Source organism: Echeneis naucrates, chromosome 2, assembly GCF_900963305.1.
Source record: "Echeneis naucrates chromosome 2, fEcheNa1.1, whole genome shotgun sequence".
NCBI classification, from domain to species: Eukaryota; Metazoa; Chordata; class Actinopteri; order Carangiformes; family Echeneidae; genus Echeneis; species Echeneis naucrates.
Genome location: NC_042512.1, coordinates 5,685,149 through 5,706,701, shown reverse-complemented (window position 1 = coordinate 5,706,701; position 21,553 = coordinate 5,685,149). Strand labels below are relative to the sequence as shown.

Genomic DNA, 21,553 nt, shown 5'->3' with positions numbered 1-21,553 from the left:
TGCTGTAGATCTCAGGCTGATGGTGCCAAAAGGATACAATACTGATCATTTCAATTAGAAACACAGATGACTTCCTTTTGTACAAGCGCTTCTCTTTGTGGTTGTCCTGGATGGTATTATGTCAGGTTTAACCCACCTAGAACATTATTAAACACACAGGGAAGAAAGACAAAGGACAACAGTGCTCATTTTACTTGCAAGGAGAACAGACAGAGATGTGCTCAGTGACACTCTCTACCCGCTCTGGAGTATCTCTTCTGTTCTCCCCCTTTTTATTTCCTTAGGGTGGTCCCTAGTTACAAAATCTTGCAGCTCTAAAGGTGAGAATACACAGCTGCAAGTAGTGAATGAATAGTTGCTTGTTATATGATTTATATTCAAGTTATCAGTCACAAGAAACTCAAACACATTGAGGGTTAGTTTATGAACGAAGTAATCTCGCTTCGACATCCTCCCTTTCTTCATAAATCTTCTTCGAAGGTCGTTGCTTCTTCGGAGGTATGACCTCTGCTCCTGCTAGTAAAAACACAAGTTTCTGCGTTCTTGCAGGGTCAGTAAAAGTTGAGCAGTACTGTGATAATCACTTTATGTACATTTATTCTAACACCACCCCAGATGGGACTTGAACCTAATACTGACTTGTGGGTTCAAGTCCCATCTGGGGTGGTTGCACGCTGCAACAACATGTCTCTTTGGGTTAATCGGTCAGCGTGTTCACTAAAGCAGCTGTTCACTGAAAGGATGGTGGTTCAAGCCCACCCAGGGAAGTGCTTTGTCTTATTCACTGGAACTTTAGCCGACACATGGAAGATTTGATTTGGAGAAGGTGTGTGTCCGGGTTCCCAGGGATGTTCTGTGGGAATATAGAACCATCCCATCACTATACACCAAGATACAAAGAAGCTGGACTTGAGAGTTTGAGCGGTTGGATGCTACACGCTGATTGTTTGCGTGTCCAGGACGTTTCAAGGACATCTTTCTGCCATACTCATGTGGTAGTGTGGCCGAGCGGTCCAAGGCGCTGGATTTAGGCTCCAGTCTCTTCAGAGGCGTGGGTTCGAATCCCACCACTGCCAAGCTTTGCACTCTGCAGTATAATCTTGAAGTGTTTAAATCTAAAGCTCTTATGAATATAGTGTTCCACCAGTGGCTACCATCACTTTGAGTTACTGAAATGGGGACCGACATACAAATAAAATAATCTAAATTTGGTTTTATTAGCGGTGCGACTGCTCTTGTTCTTGTTCTTGTTCTGTAGCTAAAAGTTGAAACCCAGCAAAACATATCAAATGATAAAAATAAAGATTTGAAGAAGGAATGAAAATCAAAGTGATGAACTGTGGATGGCAGCCTGCTGTTGGTCTGACTGAACAACGATGCAGAAACAACAGACAAAGTCAAATGAATCAGAATTAAGGGTTCAATTCAGTATAAATAACTTTTTAATCATCTGACATCACAGACCTTCTGACATCACAGACCTTCTGACATCATAGATCATCTGACATCACAGATCGTCTGCCATGGCAAAAGCAGTGCAAAAGTTCACTGCAAATGCACTGCAATTGCAGTGAAAAAAAAATATCACTGCAAATGCACTGCAAACTCCACTGAGAGCGAAGCACTGCTGGGGTTTGAATGCAGGATGTCCTGTTTATAAGACAGACACTTTAAGCAGTGAAGCATCAGTGCTGCCAGTTTCTCTGCAGTTTTTTTTCTAAAACCACGTCTGTGTCAGTCAACGCTTGTGCTCCTCACAATTGTGTGTCACTTCCACAAAGGTTGAAAGCTGTGCTTCCTCACAACAAGAAGGTGCCCTGTCCTTTGAGTAGAAAACTATCCAGGCTGGAAAATGTTGAGTCACAGGAGCGTTGCTGTGCATGGTTGTTGTGGCCGAGTGGTTAAGGCGATGGACTAGAAATCCTTTGGGGTTTCCCCGCGCAGATTCGAATCAGATGGTTTCTCTTTTCACCTGCTGCAGCAGCTCAGAGCCTCTGTGGTGAGGTAAAGGTCCAAAGAAGATGTAGATCAGTGGTAGACAGTCATCAAAAAAAAAGGCCACTCAAAGCAGAAACACTGCTCAGGCTAAAGACCAGACCGTCTTCAGACCACATGTTCAGGTAAACATTAACAGGACGAGGTGGCCGAGTGATTAAGGCGATGGACTGCTAATCCATTGTGCTCTGCACGCGTGAGTTGGAATCCCATCCTCGTCGGTACATATTTGCCCATCAAAGTGAGTCCACAATACGCAAAGACTGCCTGATTAGATGGCACAGAGGCTCAAAATTTGCATTTCTTCACACGTGTAGCGTGGACAAATGCAGGATGTTTCCATTTTCCAAGGATGGCAGAGCAACATTTCTACATGTTGATGTCTGTTATATCTATAACATCTAACATTAGGCGCAAGGCACTGCTGGGATTTGAACCCAGGATCTCCTGTTTACAAGACAGGTGCTTTGACCAGCTAAGCCACAGCACCACTCGGAAGTACATGTATATGCAGAGTTATGATTCTTAACAATTTTTGTTACCTGTGAAAAGTGGTCACCAAATTTCCTTCTGCTACACACAAAATTAAAATGTTCTGAGGGGGAGAACTTCTCAGTCATCAAAAATCTCACACACTACAACATTTAGTGTCCGCACACTCCCTGATGGTCTAGTGGCTAGGATTCGGCGCTCTCACCGTCGCGGCCCGGGTTCGATTCCCGGTCAGGGAAAATATTTTTAACAGATATTGATAACGGTATCGGGGAAAATTTTCATATCGGTGCATCAGTAGTTTGAAGGTTTGAAGTCTTCTGTGTGACAGGCAGAGATACTGTCCACTATATTAACGAGGAGCAGGAAAGAGAAACATCATGTGGTGTGTGACTTCACTTCCTCTGTGGAAAAACAAACTGTGAATGAAGTTCTCTAATGTCTTGTGAATGATAGTCCAATAGTCCTCCTGGAATTCTAAAATTGTCTGTGATGTGAAGAAATGAAATGGATCATCAGAAAAACACTTCCTGCTGCACCACAGAGTATGTGAGGGTTTACCAAAAGGTGCAAACAGATGATTTGACCCTGACGTGAGTTGAACACGCAACCTTCTGATCTGGAGTCAGACGCGCTACCATTGCGCCACAGAGTCGCACAGACTTGCAAAACTGTGACAACCTTTTTTTCATCACATTTTTCATCCACTTTGGAAGAGTTTGGATCACAAATTTTGCAAAATGCTTTCTTTGTCAGGAGTGGGATTCGAACCCACGTCTCCATTCAGAGACCAGAATGCCCTTCAGTGAAGGAAGGAGTTTACCTTGAGTCTGGCGCCTTAGACCACTCGGCCATCCTGACAGACAGATGGTCGTTTGAATTTGAATTACTTCCATGTGACAAGTGTGACTCTGCATTGCCATCATATTGGAGGTGGGTTTGGCTGTGCGGTCAGCATTGGTGGTTCAGTGGTAGAATTCTCGCCAGCAGTCAGCACTGCCTGGATGCAACAGTGGTCAGGGCTGTATGTTTATACTGAAACACTGACAGCTCTCCTCCATCTCACTCTTTTACTTTCTCTGGGTTCCAGCCCTCGTTGGTGCAGCAGGCAGTGTGTCAGTCTCATGAAGTTCCACTTCCAGGCCATGGAAGCAACAATGAGAAGTCATTTCCACTGTGTGCTGTACAAGACGGAGAAACAAGTTAAAGGTTTCTGCATCGCTGTTCAGTCAGATCAACAGCAGGCTGCCATCCACAGTTCATCACTTTTATTTTCATTCCTTCTTCAAATCTTTATTTTTATCATTTAATATGTTTTGCTGTGTTTGAACTACTTAACGCTTTGAGCTACAGAAAGAACAGGAGCTGTCGCAACACACAAGCATTTCAAAATAAAAGCCGATTTAGATTATTTTATTTGTATCTTTAGCTCAGATGTAGGCAAAGCACAACACTGTCGTCAAGAAGGATCTTTTCCACTTCGGTGACTCAAAGTGACGGTGGCCACTGGAGAATCCAGCACCTTGGACCGCTCGGCTACACCACCACATACATCTGCTAGCTTCACTGCACTAATGCCACGTGTCTCACATTTTGTGTCTCCTCAAAGCTGCGTCCAAAGGATAGGAGGAGAGAATAGAAATATGTCCTTGAAGCATCCTGGACACACAACCAGTCAGCGTGCAGCATCCAACCTCACAAACTCTCAAACTATATTTCATGGTTCTGGTGAAACCAAAGTCGAGGAAAAGGACAGCACAACTGTGTGAACATCAGCATGTTGTGTTCATGGAACAGACCCTGGCTTCAGGTTTGTAGACAGATTAAATTTGTTCTCCAAAGAATGGAAAAATTATGAGATAGGCAATGTGTTGCACTGATGGTGAGAGTTGAATAGCAGCCTCGTCAAACCGACTGACTACAGAGGTGATGCCCCCTTGTTGCGAAAATCAGGGATTGACTTCAAATATCCAAAATTAACTGAAAAAAGGCTCTGCTGTCACATTAAACACATCAAAACTGAAACAATTAAACTGTATAGTGTGAGCACATATTCATGGGTGTCACAATATACTTGATGTCCTCACGTATGAATGAATGTTTCACTGATGCAGATTTTTTTTTTTTTTGAAATTCCTCTGGTTCCTGTTTTCTGCTCAAGTGATATTTTTATGAGCTCTCTTCGGTACCAGAGCATCCCCGTGACCTTACTGTGACCTGTGGATCTCATTTCTGCCAGCCAGAGTCTGTTATGAATGATAAAATCTGAAAACATTCATGGAATACATAGAAAACAGCATCACAGAGTGACAAATATTGGGAGAACTTTATAGCAAAGTATGTCACAATAAGTAGAAAATATGTTGATAGACCGACAGCATAGGTCTCACTTTGAGCGATGATTTAGAAAATAATGCTCAATGCTCATTTTCACAAAACTACAATGGATCACAGTTTAGTTCTGATAAAGTGAGTAACTTACAGGTTTAATCCATTTTCAGTTATATTATTTTCATATCACAGCATATTTTAGGTATAATACAACAAATTGTCACATTATTTCTGATTGCAAATAAAAAAAAAAAAAACAAAACCAAACATGTTTCTATAAAGATGAATTAGCAGAACAAAAGTCAACATTTTTTATGCGTTTTATTGAAATTCTTTGACAAAACCTTTTTTTCTGGTATATATGTCACTGACTCAAACACAAATGAGTGAGGACAAAAAACAACAAAGCAAAAGTAAAAACAAATTACCAAACATGTTACAGTTTGCCTTTGGTCAACCAGCAAAGATCCTGCAGTCACCTGCTTTGGTCTTTCTCTTCTTAACATTTGTCACAACCAAACGGTTTCCACTCTGTATGGACCTCCATGTGAAATTTCAGGTTTCGCCTTAGTTTAAATTTTTTGCCACAAATATCACAGCTGAAGGGTTTCTCTTCTGTGTGGACTACCATGTGTGATTTAAGGGCGTGCTGTAGTTTAAACCTTTTCCCACAAATATCACAGCTGAAGGGTCTCTCTTCTGTGTGGACTACCATGTGTGCTTTAAGGATATTCTGTAGTTTAAACCTTTTCCCACAAACATCACAGCTGAAGGGTCTCTCTCCTGTGTGGACTACCATGTGATCTTTAAGGATTTTCTGTCGTTTAAACCTTTTCCCACAAACATCACAGCTGAAGGGTTTCTCTTCTGTGTGGACTACCATGTGTGCTTTAAGGATATTCTGTAGTTTAAACCTTTTCCCACAAACATCACAGCTGAAGGGTCTCTCTCCTGTGTGGACTACCATGTGTTCTTTAAGGATTTTCTTTCGTTTAAACCTTTTCCCACAAATATCACAGCTGAAGGGTCTCTCTTCTGAGTGAACTACCATGTGAAACCTAAGATTGGCCTTCTGCAAAAAATTTTTCCCACAAACATCACAGCAGAACAGTCTCTCTCCTGTGTGGACTACACTGTGAATCTTCAGATCCCACTTTTTTTTAAACGTTTCCCCACACTCAGAGCAGCTGATGGGTTTTTCATTGCTGTCACATTTTCTAACATTTGCATCACCTTCATGTATTTTCACATCTGACTGGGCCACTCTGGTTTCATGATAATCTTCACTGATTTCAGTATCAGAGGAGTCTGAGGCCTCTTCCTCTGGATCTGGATCTGGTTGAAGAGGACTCTGTGGATCACAGCTCCTGGCCGGTTCATTCATCTCTTCATCCTCACTCTTCACCTGAAACGGCCTCACAGGGTTCCTGGTCTCCTCCAGTCCTGGTACCTGGTCCTCCTCCTGTTCCTGTTTAAGGACTGGACTCTCTGAATCCTCCGGATCCGGACTGGAGGTGAACTCAGTAGGAACCTCTTTTTTCACCATCAGCTGCTGACCATCTGGAGGAAACAATTCAATAATGAATCCTCTTTATTAGCTACAATATGAACACAGTTATTCCTCCAGCTGCTTCATTCTACATCTGCCAAATACAGTCCTCAGCCTTTCTCACTCATAAAAACAACCGACCCGTTTTGTGGATCAGGACTCGGGGCTGCAGCAGCTCCAGCTGGCTCCTCTGCCGGTCGATCTCCTGCCTGAAGCCCGAAGCCTCCTCCTCATATCCGGCTACCATTCTGTCCACGGCCGCTAAGATCTCCCGGGAGGCGGCGGCGAGTCTGTTGGTGACAAAATCCCGCAGGACTTCTGCTGTGGACATTTTAGCTCCTTCACTTTCCAGCTGAGGGACAAAAGACCATCAGTCCTGTTTGTGTGCAGCAAATATACAGATATTACCAGTATGAGACACTTTATCAAAACATTTCCTATATTCTTTTTTTAAACATTGATTCAATGTGGTCCTTAACCTGCAATATGCCCTTTAAGGTAACATTTATGACTTTCTAACTACTTTCTTAACCCCCCACCCTCCATATCATTGATAAAACCTGCTGACTTGTGATTGACCTCTGGAATCACCAACATTACCCCAACAAATAGCACTTACTGCTCTCAGAACACAAGTCTGCGCTTCAGTTGGGGAAACGTTGGTGACAAATGCACTAATTCAGCTGATCTGACGAAATGTATTAATTTTTGTCCAAATTCCATCCAGGACAACCCCAAAGAGAAGCACTTATGCACAAAGACTTCATCAGTGTCTCTGATTGGAGTGATCCGAGTTAGATCTGAAGAAAACATGGCTCCAAGACTTACTGTTGTTTTTGTCAGTTAACACTGAAAGTGGAAAAAGAGAGCAATTGAATTGACTAAGTCACATTAAGCTTTCATTTTTACCTCACTTAGGATCTTCTCCTCAAGAGTCTTTGCAGCAACTTTCCAGTTGTGTCATCGTTCCAATGGACTCCCTTTCAGGCTTTTACCTGAATTTATCTTCTACCTGAATGAAACCACTCCCACAGCTGCCTGCCTACTTTGTTCGGACGGTTTCAATGGTCTTGGTAATGGTTTGTAATGAAGAACACATTTAGTCCATCAGGAACAGACAACGATCCTCTTAAATTCATGAGGACCATTAGCATATGATGAGAGGACTGTTAACTGCAGTGATTAGGGATTAGGGTTGTGTTGTTGCAGCTGATCTGAAGAAATCTATTTGAAATTGCAAATCATCATAATTTTTACTGAATTTCTGAGCAGGACAACCCCAAAGAAAATCATTTATGCAGAAAGGAATAATTGTAGCTGTCTGAGTTAGAGCTTGCTGTTGTGTTTGTCAGTCAACAAATAGCTGAGCTGTGTAGTTGTGTTGTGCTACACACCAAACATGTCCAGAAAAGACAGACTGTTCTGTGTATTTCCCTGAAGAGTTGCCAGACTGTGTTCACACCTTGATTCCTGCCATCACAGTTCACCTTTTGTGTCTTACTTTTGTTATCCTTCCCAAAATTTTATTTGATGGCACAGAGGGACCCGAGGCACTAATAAAAAAAGAAGGGGGGCCTGAAAGTGTGACTTGGTTCCCATCGTTCATATTAAAGAGCCGTTCAAGAGACTCTCTGTGATCAGCTTAGGGTTAGCTGTCATGTTTCTAAAAGCATGTCTGAGGAAACAAAGCGTCAACAGGTGTTCAAGGCAGTGAGTTGGCGCCTCTCACCACTTCCAGTTCAACTTCCAGGCCATGGAAGCAACAATGAGAAGTCATTTCCACTGTGTGCTGTGCTGAAACAGCTCAGTTGGTAGAGTCCCTGGTTCAATCCTGGATTTTAGTACCTGTGGTTTATCCTTTAGAAGACTATCTTTTTTAATTAATGAGAGATAAAAAGCTATTTCGGAAATGTCAAGGTGCCAAACAAACCAACAGTTTCTACCAACATTTAATTGATGAATCAGTTGAATGAGGACAGATGTGATTTAAAGCAAAACAAATTCATCAGTAAGGATCTTTTCTAAGAGGGCCCTCAGACAAAGAAGCTGGGTCACAGCACAGCACAGAGGATTTGAACCCACAGATCCAGAAGAGACTGCAGCACAGCCTGCTATGAGCAGAGTGGAGCAGCGGAAGTGTTTTGGGCCCATAATACAGAAGTTGATGGATGGAAACCCTTCTCTGCTATTCTAACACACTGGCTGAATGTCATTTATCACATTCTCCAGTAATGTGTACAGTTGTCACTGTGCTCAGTGACTCAGTGATGCTGTTGGATGCTTATAGGGCCGCCGTTCTTAAAGTGTGGGCTCCACCCCACTGGTGGGGAATAGAGACATGACAGGTGGGGCTTTGTTAATGCCTTTCTTTATGGACAACAAAGATCAGAAATTCAAAACAAACACCCCCACACACACAAAAAGTCATCAGTAACACTTAACACAGAACAGGTCCTTTCCTTTCAGCTCACTTTTAAGTTTTATTTTATTTTACATTTTCTTGCAAAAGAAAAAAAACACAGAAGCACACATTCACCATATAGGAAGTGGACACGGTTTGGCTCCATCAATGACATCCCTCGACACTGGAACCTCGAGCCAGCGCCTTTGATAAAGATCAACTAACAGTCCTGTAGTTCCATGGTGTAATGGTTAGCACTCTGGACTTTGAGTCCAGTGATCCGAGTTCAAGTCTCGGTGGAACCTCTGTCTTCTGATTTAGTGACTACATATAACAGTAACTCCACTCCACCCAAGACAGTGATCCACCCCTGAGCAGAGAGGAGGCTTCATGAAACAGTTTCTCTTTTCACCTGCTGCAGCAGCTCAGAGCCTCTGTGGTTCAGGAAAAACGACAGACTAAAGAAAGACACTTCAGGTGCATGTGATTACACTGAAATAATATAATTTGATTTATTTCATTTTATTCCATTCAGAAAGTAAAAATAATATATTTTATGGCATCATTACACACAGTGACATATTTCAAGTGTTTATTTCTTTTAATATTGATCATTGTGACCTCCAGCTGATAAAAACCCAAAAGTAGTTTATTTCAACAACATTTGACTTCACCCACAAGGAACTGCTGGGATTTAAACACAGGCTGCTTTAACAAAGTTTGTCTCCTGTGAAAAGCAGTCAATCACTAATTTCCCCTTTCTGCAGCACAGCATGAGACACAAAGTTACTATTGCTTGTCTTTACAAGATACTGCAAATAACACAACCAGCCAACCTCACACAGCTCCATGTAATAATAGTTAGCTCCCCTGACGACTGCAAGGCAACAGCTGGGCTTGTCCAGGATTTGAACTCTGAGTATCCAGTTCCAGAACAGCAGACAGTCGTTGGCTCAATCAACATTTAGGATAATTCTAGCTGGAACAGCAGACTGGAACGTGGAGAAGTCGATGTGTCTCTGTGGCGCAATCGGTCAGCGCGTTCGGCTGTTAACCGAAAGGATGGTGGTTCGAGCCCACCCAGGGACGATCTTTGTTTTTAAGCTGATTACAGCCACTACATGTTGATGTAGTCTTTCCTCGACTTTGGTTTCACCAGAACCATTAAATATGGTATAACCTGTAATACATAACTGCCCAACCACGAAGCGGTTAATTTTTCAGCATCTGCCGTCAGAATGGCCGAGCGGTCTAAGGCGCTGCGTTCAGGTCGCAGTCTCCCCTGGAGAGAGTGCTGCTACGGTTTTATCGGTGTTAGACATTTTAATTTCTGGTGATGAAGTCACACAGCCCCCCATGTTCTCCGAATGGACCCCTGGAGGCGTGGGTTCAAATCCCACTTCTGACAGAAGTGGCTTTTCTTTCATCTCCACTTAACCCCCTCAGGGACCACCTCTGATGCCAAAAACCAGGAGCCTTTACATCTCCAGTCTAACACTCTCCATTTGGGTTACTTGAAGGGATGGTGGCCACTGATGCAACACTCCGTAGCAGCACCACTCTGATGTACAGGGATGTATTTTGGATCTGAAAATACCCCCAACATATGTGGCTGACAATCATGACTCTTACCAAAGTTTCTTTAGCATATAATAAACTGTCACATTAACTGTCACATGAATTTGCTGTGTGTAAATAATGAAAAAAAAAAAAAAAAAAAACGCCACAAATGTTCCATCATGACATCAAAGGGATGAAAGACTCCCACTTTTTTGTCATGAACTCTGCATTCCACATGGCTCGTTGGTCTAGGGGTATGATTCTCGCTTAGGGTGCGAGAGGTCCTGGGTTCAAATCCCGGACGAGCCCGTCTGTTGCCTTTCAGTCAATAAGGGTGCTAACTGTTACACTACGGAGCTGTGTGAGGTTTGCTGTCTGGTAGGCTATGTAATTATTTAAGATTGAACATCTTACATTACTGACATCTGACATTACTGTTTGATAAATTTGGTGACAACTGCACTTTGGGTCCATTCGGAGAACATGGGGGGCTGAGTGACTTCATCACCAGAAATTAAAATGTCTAACATCGATAAAACCGTAGCAGCACAAATAAGAATTTTTGCAGCGCAAACAAAAGGTACCATTTCGCGTCCATTCGGAGTGGATGCTCACCATTTTGCATGCAATGGTGGTATAGTGGTGAGCATAGCTGCCTTCCAAGCAGTTGACCCGGGTTCGATTCCCGGCCATTGCAGTTTAACTGTGTGTCTACAATTTATATGTAGTCCAATGGTGCCCAACTGGTCTACAGACCAGGAGGAGGATGAAACCGTTCTATCTATTCAGCTACAGTCATTCTGTTACAGTAGATACACACCCACAACAACACTCACACACATTGTTTAACACATTCTAAGAACAAGTCATGGACAGTGGTTGGCCTGTCCATGACCCTGGTAACTGGCCAGTTATATTCAGTAACGCCAAGTTTGTGGGTTCAAGCCCCATACTGGCCACATGCAACCTCTCAAAATTTGATTTCTTCTCTCTCTCCTCTCTGTCTGTATGAAACCCCATAGACTTCAATACACTCTGACTTCATTTTCCAACCAGTGGAGCCCCCCTGGTGGTTATTAGATAGACTGCAGGTGGAAGAGAGAGAAAGTGGATGTGGTGGTTAAAAATTACACAAAACTCCAGAGGAATCTGCGACCTGAATGTAATGAGCAGAGTGGCGCAGCGGAAGCGTGCTGGGCCCATAATCCAGAGGTCGATGGATCGAAGCCCTCCTCTGCTATTTATACACACTACATGAGATTTTCAGCAGCACTGATTAACAGGAAAACATTGAGAACTCTGTCTGTCATATCTATAATATTGATCGTTGTAACCTACAGCTGATGAAAACCCAAAAGTCCTTTCTTTCTACAACATCTGACTTTGAGCAACAAGGAGCTGCTTGGAGACATGAAGACTGTGCAGTTAAGTGACTGGTCAGAGAGAGTGCTGTGTCCTTTTAATGAAACTTATATGAATTTAACTCAACAACCTTTATCAATGAGACACTGAACCCAGGACCTCCTGTTTACTAGACAGGCGCTTTGACCAACTAAACCACAGCACCACTCTGATGTACAGGGATGTATTTTGGATCTGAAAATACCCCCAACATACGTGGCTGACCATCATGAGTCTGAACAAGGTTTCTTTAGCATATAATGAACTGTCACATTAATGTCCTGACTGTGCTGTGTGCAAATAATGAGTCCTGCCAGATACCTTTGAGTTCTGCAGACAGAAGCAACAACAAAACTGGAACTATTTGGACTGAACTGGATTTGAAACCTTCATTGTTGGACTTTGTAGAAGTGGGTGGTGAACATCCAGCATGAATTTAGACATCCACCCAGTGGTAGTGTGGCCGAGCGGTCCAAGGCGCTGGATTCAGGCTCCAGTCTCTTCGGAGGCGTGGGTTCGAATCCCACCACTGCCAGTTTGTTTCTTGTCAATGAAAACCAATCCACTAAGTCAGGCACTTTTCATCTCCCTGTGAACAAAAGTTGCAGTGACAGATGATACCAACACCAGCTGGGCTGAAATGAGAAACATCACAGTCAGCCTTTTCAGACCCAGGTAGGTTTGGAGATGTCCAGATGTCCCCAAACACACGCTCTCCCTGCAGGTTTGTCATCTCCAGTATAATTCCCTCAATGAACTCTGGGAAAAAGAGTTGGAACCTGTGCTGGAAGCTCTACCGACTGAGCTAGCCGGGCTGCTAGAAACTCAAAACATCCTCCAAAAAATCGCCACACAGAATCAGCATCTCCTTTGATGGTTACTGATGGAACAGGAAAAGGTCAGATCCTGATATAATCTTGTGAATCCACAAGTATGCCTTTCTTTGTTTGTGTACCAACAGCCTGAGCTCTGGAACATTTAATTAAAGAATAAATTTTGATGACGGTTGGAAACGTCTGTTTATTGTTTATCACTTGTTAGGATCCCCGTTAGCTGTCACTGAGGCAGCAGCTACTCTTCCTGGGGTCCAAATGAAAATGCACATCTGCAGTCAAACAGGTTCAGGTAGATGCAGAGTCCAACATTAAAACAAACCACTTTACCATCAACTTCAACTGCAGTATACACATTACACTTCCATCACCAGATCCTCTGTATATACATGTACTTCAGAGTGGTGCTGTGGCTTAGCTGGTCAAAGCACCTGTCTTGTAAACAGGAGATCCTGGGTTCAAATCCCAGCAGTGCCTTGTTCATAATGTAAGATGTAGTAGATCGGAAACACTTATACATGGGAAGTGCACATTCTACCACTGACCTGCATGGTCTGGCAGCATTAGCGAACCAGATAGCTTCTGAGCTCATTCAACACTGATCTGTCTGATGAAGCCTTTTGGATGAGATGAGGACATTGATGATACTGCTGAATTTAGGTCACCTGCACTTATGTCAACAGTCAGAGCTCCATACACAATAAGAGTACTGAAGAAAAAAACTTTAAACATGAGCTCTGTGTCACATTCATGCAGCTTGTGTAGAAACAGTTCATTCCATCAGAATCAACCTTCACCTGTTAAGGTAACAGTTTGGTAACAGTTGAGGAGGAAACTATCCAGGCTGGAAAATGTTGAGTCACGGGAACTTTCCTGTGTGTGGGTGTTGTGGCCGAGTGGTTAAGGTGATGGACTAGCAACATTTAGGATAATTATAGCTGGAACAGCAGGCTGTAACAGGAACTGGTCATCATGTCTCTGTGGCGCAATCGGTCAGCGCGTTCGGCTATTGACCGAAAGGATGGTGGTTCGAGCCCACCCAGGGACGATCTTTGTTTAATTCACTGGTATTATAGTTCACACATGGAAGAACGGAGGGTTTTTAAGTTGATGCTCAGTTATCTCCATCTAGTGGACAGATGGTAGAAGTTGATTCCTGAAAAGAGGAAGTGACTTTTCCTCAGATCAAACTGTTGAAGGAGAACGAGCAGCTTCTTCCTCACTGACTCACTCAACCTCTGTCTCCTGGGTTTGGATTTAGGTCTGGGTCTGGGTCTGGGTCTAAGACCAGGTGGGCCTGCTCAGAGTCTCTGTGTTGGATGTGAGCTGCTGAAATCTCTGAACACCATGACACAGATAATATCAGTCTGATGTGTCATCTGTAATCCAGATGTTGTCAGCAACAAACAGATGTTCCTGATAGAAGCTGTGCTGATGATGATTCTGGATAGAAACTGGTAGGAAATAACTTTATTCTCTCTTTGTTTTTCCACGGAGGAAGTGAAGTTACACCACGTGATGTTTCTCTGTCCAGTTCCTCGTTAGTATAGTGGACAGTATCTCCGCCTGTCACGCGGAAGACCGGGGTTCGATTCCCCGACGGGGAGAACACGTGCATTTTTTTCTATAATTTTCTTTAATAGCTCAGTGACAGAAGTTAACTCTCTCTGCTCAGCGGCGTCTCGCTAGCAGACAGCAGTTTTATTTTGAAAATCAACCGGATTCTCTTTGCTTTAGAAAGTCCAACTTCCTGCCTGTCTCATGTAAAGACAGAACAGCAGATCTGAGTTAGTTAGATCAACTCGGAGTAGTTAAGCGCGTGCACCCCAACTCTAAACTACGGTGGCCGGTAAGTGCAAAACAAAATTACAAAGGGGGAACAAGTTTACAAGTTGAGAAACATTTTTACATTTTATTAAATAAAATTACATCAGAAAAAAACTTTTACCACAGACAACATTAATTTATATATATATAAAAGACTAATTTACAAGTGGCAGAACACTTGTACAAATCCCGAAACAAAATTTCCAAACGACAGAATCTTCCGGAAGGGGAATGTACCAAATACCGGAAGTGATCCAGAAGAAGATTGACTGTGAGCTCAAAAAGTTTGTATCGGTTTGTGTGGCGGGAAAACTTTGCGGAGTGAAAGTTTATGGCAGCATGGAGTAAATGATGTTTTGGCCGTTTTGTGGAAACAACTTGAGCCAATTTACGCGGTTGTGTTTTCCGTGCGGACGATCTGTAGAATGTTTAACGTTGATGAACGGACCAGACGGAAGGAGCACGCGCACAGGAGACATATAATAAACAGCCGGAAAATGCTAAACAAGCTAAGTGTAGCATCGCGCTAACTAGCTGAAGCCGCTGTCAGACATGCAGTGAATTAAAGTGCACCGTTTCATTTAGCAGCCAATCGTTGTCTTCACGGAATAGCGACGCGTTTAGTTAGTATGCGTTGCTAGTTTTTATTTATTTTATTTTAGGCTGAGAGTTATGCTAAATGCACAATTGTTGCTGATTGTTTTAGCTGCTGCTAACTTTCTGTTTTGATACGGAACTCCGTTCATTCCAGCAGAACAACCATGAACATCATATAAACAATTCATGGAGGACAGAAAGTCAAAGTCAAAAGAACTGTGGGCCGAAAGGAAACAGGTCCAGGTACGTGTGTGGATATATCTGTAAAATATGGAAGTAAATATGTGTGTGTGTGAAATGAATGATATCTTTTTGTTATTTTAGCAGATAAACATGGATTGATGGCGCCACATGGAGCTGATTTAAAAGCTCAGAGAGGGAAAACACTCCCATTATATACAGATCCGGAGGTAGCAGCACCTGATCTACTGAAGCAAGCTGTCCAAGAAATGAGAACATTTAACAAGAAGATGGATGAAGGAGCAGACCTTCTTTTGTATCCAGACTGTTCAGAGGTGCTCCATGTGCCTGGGTCAGAAAGCCCATTCAAACTGGCAGAATATAAAAAGGAAATAGGAAAGGCACTTTTTTCATTTGCCTAGAAACACACTTTAGAGGAGGTTTGTGGATCTCTTCATTCAATATTTTTACATATTTATTTACTCTGATGTAGCATAATTAATAATGTGTTGTTTGTTTTTACTACAGAGGTTGATACATCAGACTCTGATTCTGAAATTGTCATCACATCGAGGAGCACAGCTGAATTCAATGCAGCTGAAACTGTGGTACGCTCATTTTTACATTTTGTACTTTAATTATGTTTTTTTTTTTTTTTTTGATAGGATATGCATTTGGTTTCAAGCATTAAGTCTAAGAACCAAGTCTTGATTATTTGGCATTTACTATTCCAATCAGACACCCTGATAACCTTTCACCATTGATATATACTGTATGTGGTGAGGGAACAATAATGGAAGCTGTTTAAAGTTGCTGACAATTGTGTGCTTTTCTTCTCAGGTTTTTGAACCAAAAAAACACAGTTCTCCCACACAAACCTGAAGATAAAGGGTAGGTATTAGTTTTTACAAAAGAAGTCATTTGTCTTTAAGTTGTTGATGTGATTGTGATGAACATGTGGTAGAAAATATCATACGTGTGATGTAATTTACAACAAAATCATCTTATTTATAAATCTTATGGTTCCTCTCTACCACTAAATGTTACTCAAAGCTCTGTTATACTCTGTATCATAAAGTTCATCAGTTTATCAATTTTATCATGTTTCAGAGATTCATCCACAGCTCAGCCTGGACAGGTATTAAGGCAGATTATGGCAGCCTGATGTTCTTTGCTTTCAGTGTGTCGTTTCAGACATTTTCATTTGTTTTTCAGACAGTAATATCTGACACTGAGGATCTGGATCCACCTGAAACAAATCCAGTCAGGAGTACTTGCTACGGGTAAGTAAAAAAACAACAGCGACTCACTTAATTAATTTTAATTTATTGATTACATGGGAAAGATATTTGCATTTGTAAGATGTTCAACATATTCTGAAATCTGTGACATGCTGGTAAAAATTCACAGATGATGCTGCTGTTTAGGAAGAAGGAATTGACACAGGTGGGCCGAGACGAGAGTTTTTAACTCTACTGACGAAACATCTGAAAGACCGGCCCATTTCTGATGGACCAGAAGGACATCAGTTCTTGGTGTACAATGCAAATGGTATGAACAGGGTTAGATGTAAACAATACTAATGGTTAATGATCATTAACTTTATATGTCACATGACATACGCTTTGTTGATTGAACTATTTTTCAAAAACATTTACCCTGCCAAGTGCAAAGCAAGACGCAGAGTTCTTATTTAAATCAGTAATGTTCAACACACAACCATTTTTACTCATTTCTATATGTTTGGGTGGATAGTCATTTTAGAAAACATTGAAGTTTCTTTAGGTCATTTTAAATGTGAAACAATGTTTGTGGTGACTTTTTAGATTCAAAGATGGTCTTTCAGCTCTTCAGTTTCTGACTGCACTGCAGCAACAGCCTACTTTGCTGGCCCCTGTCCTGTGCCACTCTGAAAAGCCACTCACTGGTCTGGAACTTGAGACTCTTCAAACCTGACCTCAGTCCATCAGGAAGTAACAGGAGACTTAAAGAAAGTCAAACTTTGGGCGACTGGGCGGACTGTGTCTTTGAGTGGTCTTTGTCCACCACTCCAAATCAGATTTCATAGTTTGTCATTCACTTTTCCTTGTGATGTTTCCAAATGATTCTGGTACCTGTTCATCTGAAGAAATGAAACAATGGGAATGCAAATTTTATGTTGACAAACAATAAAAAAATTACAAATATTTCCTTCTGTTTGCATCTGTGATAGATTGGTTATGAGTTTTTTCAAACTATTTTAAAACAGAAAAATTGCATGTTTTTCAGTCATGGCAATATTTGATTCAATTATGTGTTACTTGTCTAATACCAAATCACAGCACAGTCCTCTCATGGCTCTTGACATGTATATTAAAAAAATTAATTAAAAAATAAATAAATAAATAAATAGAAATAGGACAGAAACCCCAATGAGGAAACACTTGATAATGCAGGAAGGGAAAACTCCCTTTCTCACTGACTCACAGCTGAGCAGTTTCTTTCAGCTTCATGTACAGTTCTGTTGCAGACTCCCAGTTCTCTGGCTTCTGTAGTTGTTTGTGCTCCATAACAAAGTCAAAGTCCTGCTGCATGTTTGAGTCCCCCAAATGGAGCTATTGACAGGCTCGCCTCTGGAACAGCATCCAAATCAGCTGGTTCAATCTCAAATCCAGTCTGTGGAGTCAAATCTGTGTTAGATAGAATAAATAGCATTTATATTATTTATTTACATTTAACCAATAAAATAATAATAATAAAACAAACATGGAAATATCAATCTAATCACCAACATTACCTGTGTGGTCAGCAGTACAGTTCATTGGACATGACGCTGTTCTGGAAGTGTGAATCCTGTGACTGTTCCACAGTCTCACACACTCATCCAACATCACCATAGCAACATCTCAGAAGGCACTGATGCTCATGGCTCCCGTTGAAGTATCCAGCAAACAACTCCATCCAGAACTGAGACCTGTAGAAATGGATAGAATCGGAAGTAAATATATGTTATTAGTAGAAGTGGGACTCCATTAAAAAAAATCTAATTCATTAAAGGTTTTGTAATGAATGAATTGAAATGAACTCGTTAAAGTCCCAGCCTCAGTTATTATACATGTTTAGAGGAGTTCATCTGCGATAGAACATAAAGATAAAAATCAAATGAAAGGTTCGTCATAATAAAATGACTTCATGAAGGCCACTTACCTTCCCCTTCTAAATATGGCCCACCAGGATTCAACACGCTGCTTATTCGTGGATGAGCCATACATGTGGCTGGACGGCCCAGAGCAGCAGTCATCATGATGGAGGCGTAGGGGAGACTGAATGGCAGCCATAATGCCATTCTCCGTGCCACAATCAGTCCTCAGTCTCATGAGAGGAGATTCTCAGCGATCACTGTTGGCTTCTTGTTATTTGTCGGTCCACATTGGAGCCACAGCACTTTAGGTGAAAAAATCCATCCATGCGTCCTGAGAGAGCCAGTTTATCAGAACCATCTGCATGCCACATACAGTTCGCTCCCATTGAGGAGCAGCTTCTTCTTAGAAACCTTCTGCGTGCTCTCTCATTCATCACATCATCTCTCTTCACTCGAAGATTGGACTTTTGTCTGAGTACCTGCCACATCGTCCGATAGCCAAACAGTTGTCCAGTCCACGAAGTTCCAACCTGATGGCGTTTGGAGAGGAATCATCCTTTTAAGAGTCCGCAGGCTGATGTTTGCACCGTGTAAACTTCACATCATGCTTCAGTAGATCAGGTGCTGCTACCTCCGGATCTGTATATAATGGGAGTGTTTTCCCTCTCTGAGCTTTTAAATCAGCTCCATGTGGCGCCATCAATCCATGTTTATCTGCTAAAATAACAAAAAGATATCATTCATTTCACACACACACACATATATATGTACTTCCATATTTTACAGATATATCCACACACGTACCTGGACCTGTTTCCTTTTCCTGCCCACAGTTCTTTTGATTTTGACTTTCTGTCCTCCATGAAACGGTGCACTTTAATTCACTGCATGTCTGACAGCAGCTTCAGCTAGTTAGCGCGATGCTACATTTAGCTTGTTTAGCATTTTCCGGCTGTTTATTAGATGTCTGCTGTGCGCGTGCTCCTTCCGTCTGGTCCGTTCATCAACGTTAAACATTCTACAGATCGTCCGCACGGAAAACACAACCGCGTAAATTGGCTCAAGTTGATTCCACAAAACGGCCAAAACATCATTTACTCCATGCTGCCATAAACTTACACTCAGCAAAGTTTTCCCGCCACACAAACCGACACAAACTTTTTGAGCTCACAGTCAATCTTCTTCTGGATCACTTCCGGCATTTGGTACATTCCCCTTCCGGAAGATTCTGTCGTTTGGAAATTTGTTTCGCAACTTGTAAATTTGTTTTCTAAAATGTAATGTTTGTTTTTTCCGTGGTAAAAGTCTTTTTCTTATGTAATTTTGTTGAATAAAATGTAAAAATGTTTCCCGACATGTAAAAGTGTTTGGCACTTTGTAATTTAGTTTTGCACTTACCGGCCACCGTATCAAACAGAGCAGGAACACTAAAGTAAGGGGCGGGGGGTGAAAACGACAGGAGGGTTAAAGAGCAGATTCTCTCTGAGGGGACGGATGTTGCCACAATACACAGTGTGTGTGCCATCACATGTGGAAGATGTGTGCAGACTGAAGCCTTGGTCTGCCACCAGCTCAGAGGGGCTGCACTTCTACTGACCACCAGGGGGCTCCACTGGTTGTTTCACAAAGTCACAGTGTGTTGAAGTCTATCTGGGTATTTTCCAAGCAGCACTGTGTTTCTAACATCTGGATGTTGGCAAAAAGTTACTGTGCATTGGCCGGGAATCGAACCCGGGCCTCCCGCGTGGCAGGCGAGAATTCTACCACTGAACCACCAATGCTTATTAACGACTTTCACCATGACGTCATGAATCTCCAGTCATCAGCAGCCTTCAACACTTCCTGCATTTTATAACGTGGCAACTAACCCGATCAGGGAGAGTCTTCTTTTTTCTGTTTTTCCTCACACAGGTGTCACTCCTCAATCAGGATTCATGACGTCATCTCACAACTTGTATAATTTATTTGGCAACATCTTAAGTTTTATTGTAATTTCAGTATTAATATACAACAATGTATTTACATTAAAGCTGATATCTTTCTATAATAATCCATCATGGACTGCTGGACTCTTTCATATCAGTAAATCCACCATATTTTAAAGAAGTTCAGAGTGTTTCAGAGTTTCTGACATGATACAGACAGACAGATCCAACAATGTATTTAAATGAACTCAGACCAGCAGAGAGAGCACACACACACACACACACACACACACAGTGGACGAGGTGCGCAACTTCGCTCAGTCTGTGATTCCAAAAATGAGCAAAAGCAGGAAAATAAGCATTTTAATCAGTAGAAGGAGGAACAAACCAATAGATTTAGTTTTAGTTCAATTTAACGCCACTTATTTGTCTAATAACAGCTGATTTGTGTTTCACTTTGTTTGCTCTTGAGACAAGCGTGGGCGTCTTCGTGCGCATGCGCCGTTCCGGCTGAATCTTATGCGAGTGTGACATTTGAGTTGGTGTCGCGTGGGAGAGCGATGAAGGACAGGAAATGCCTTTGATCTCCAGTGACGTCACACAGCCTCGTTGTGAGGTGAGTAAACAGTTGTTGATGTTGTCAGTGAAACATTCATTCATCCTCAGAGTCATCTGCTTCTACCGAGCTCCATTTTCATTTCCAACCACTCAGAGAGACAAGAACACACACAGACACACTCTGACTAACCAAACCATTCCAGGAACGATCAGGATGATTCTGGCTCAGGGTGTGACAGGTCCGGGGTTCAAATCCCAGATGAGCCCTTTGTCAGCTGTTGTAAGAAGTGAAAAAGCCTCCTAAATGTGGAGGGAGGCCGACTCTGTCAGAGAGCAGTGTGCATTCTAGCTTCCTTTAGCTGTCAGCCTCTGATCATCAACTCTTCAGCTTCTATGACTTCAACAATTCCTTCTGAATGCAGTCTGAGGCAGTGATTGTGAAACTTTCATTCAGACAGAGATCCCACATTCAGAAGAAAACAGCCACACACAAACAAAGTCATCATGAACAGCCTACATGGAGCCTAAATGAAAAGAAGCAGGAACTAAAGTGTGAAAATAATGATGAACAAAGTGTCACACAGAGAGGCTGCAGCCTGGTGTGGACTATAACGTCAGAAAATGGATCAGTCTGTGACACGGAGCACTAAAGTTGGAAGGCAACAGTCAGAAGTGTCTGAGTTCAGCTGAGCTGAGAGTCTCCTGCACGACTGCCAGAAAAATCATTGGACTGTATTAAATCAATCAATCATCTGACCTTTATTTATACAGCACTTTTCAAAC

The 21,553-nt window shown here is 42.1% G+C and overlaps 14 non-coding genes across 14 annotated transcripts; 10 read left to right on the top strand and 4 right to left on the bottom strand.

The window, feature by feature from the left end:
- Window positions 1-994: 994 nt before the first annotated feature.
- On the top strand, window positions 995-1,076 carry trnal-uag (transfer RNA leucine (anticodon UAG)). The gene has a single exon. It is a non-coding gene; the product is annotated as a tRNA-Leu (tRNA).
- Window positions 1,077-2,411: 1,335 nt separating this feature from the next.
- On the bottom strand, window positions 2,412-2,485 carry trnat-ugu (transfer RNA threonine (anticodon UGU)). Its single transcript has one exon. It is a non-coding gene; the product is annotated as a tRNA-Thr (tRNA).
- Window positions 2,486-2,654: 169 nt separating this feature from the next.
- On the top strand, window positions 2,655-2,726 carry trnae-cuc (transfer RNA glutamic acid (anticodon CUC)). Its single transcript has one exon. It is a non-coding gene; the product is annotated as a tRNA-Glu (tRNA).
- Window positions 2,727-3,070: 344 nt separating this feature from the next.
- On the bottom strand, window positions 3,071-3,142 carry trnaw-cca (transfer RNA tryptophan (anticodon CCA)). Its single transcript has one exon. It is a non-coding gene; the product is annotated as a tRNA-Trp (tRNA).
- Window positions 3,143-3,237: 95 nt separating this feature from the next.
- trnal-caa (transfer RNA leucine (anticodon CAA)) lies at window positions 3,238-3,348 on the bottom strand. Its single transcript has 2 exons — window positions 3,311-3,348; window positions 3,238-3,283 (listed from the first exon to the last, which is right to left on the bottom strand). It is a non-coding gene; the product is annotated as a tRNA-Leu (tRNA).
- A 5,653-nt stretch (window positions 3,349-9,001) lies between these two features.
- Window positions 9,002-9,073, top strand: trnaq-uug (transfer RNA glutamine (anticodon UUG)). The gene has a single exon. It is a non-coding gene; the product is annotated as a tRNA-Gln (tRNA).
- Window positions 9,074-9,783: 710 nt separating this feature from the next.
- trnan-guu (transfer RNA asparagine (anticodon GUU)) lies at window positions 9,784-9,857 on the top strand. The gene has a single exon. It is a non-coding gene; the product is annotated as a tRNA-Asn (tRNA).
- Window positions 9,858-10,565: 708 nt separating this feature from the next.
- Window positions 10,566-10,637, top strand: trnap-agg (transfer RNA proline (anticodon AGG)). Its single transcript has one exon. It is a non-coding gene; the product is annotated as a tRNA-Pro (tRNA).
- Window positions 10,638-10,953: 316 nt separating this feature from the next.
- On the top strand, window positions 10,954-11,025 carry trnag-ucc (transfer RNA glycine (anticodon UCC)). Its single transcript has one exon. It is a non-coding gene; the product is annotated as a tRNA-Gly (tRNA).
- Window positions 11,026-12,182: 1,157 nt separating this feature from the next.
- trnal-cag (transfer RNA leucine (anticodon CAG)) lies at window positions 12,183-12,264 on the top strand. The gene has a single exon. It is a non-coding gene; the product is annotated as a tRNA-Leu (tRNA).
- Window positions 12,265-12,965: 701 nt separating this feature from the next.
- Window positions 12,966-13,039, top strand: trnat-ugu (transfer RNA threonine (anticodon UGU)). The gene has a single exon. It is a non-coding gene; the product is annotated as a tRNA-Thr (tRNA).
- Window positions 13,040-13,536: 497 nt separating this feature from the next.
- Window positions 13,537-13,610, top strand: trnan-auu (transfer RNA asparagine (anticodon AUU)). The gene has a single exon. It is a non-coding gene; the product is annotated as a tRNA-Asn (tRNA).
- Window positions 13,611-14,097: 487 nt separating this feature from the next.
- On the top strand, window positions 14,098-14,169 carry trnad-guc (transfer RNA aspartic acid (anticodon GUC)). Its single transcript has one exon. It is a non-coding gene; the product is annotated as a tRNA-Asp (tRNA).
- A 5,828-nt stretch (window positions 14,170-19,997) lies between these two features.
- Window positions 19,998-20,068, bottom strand: trnag-gcc (transfer RNA glycine (anticodon GCC)). The gene has a single exon. It is a non-coding gene; the product is annotated as a tRNA-Gly (tRNA).
- Between the last annotated feature and the right edge of the window lie 1,485 nt (window positions 20,069-21,553).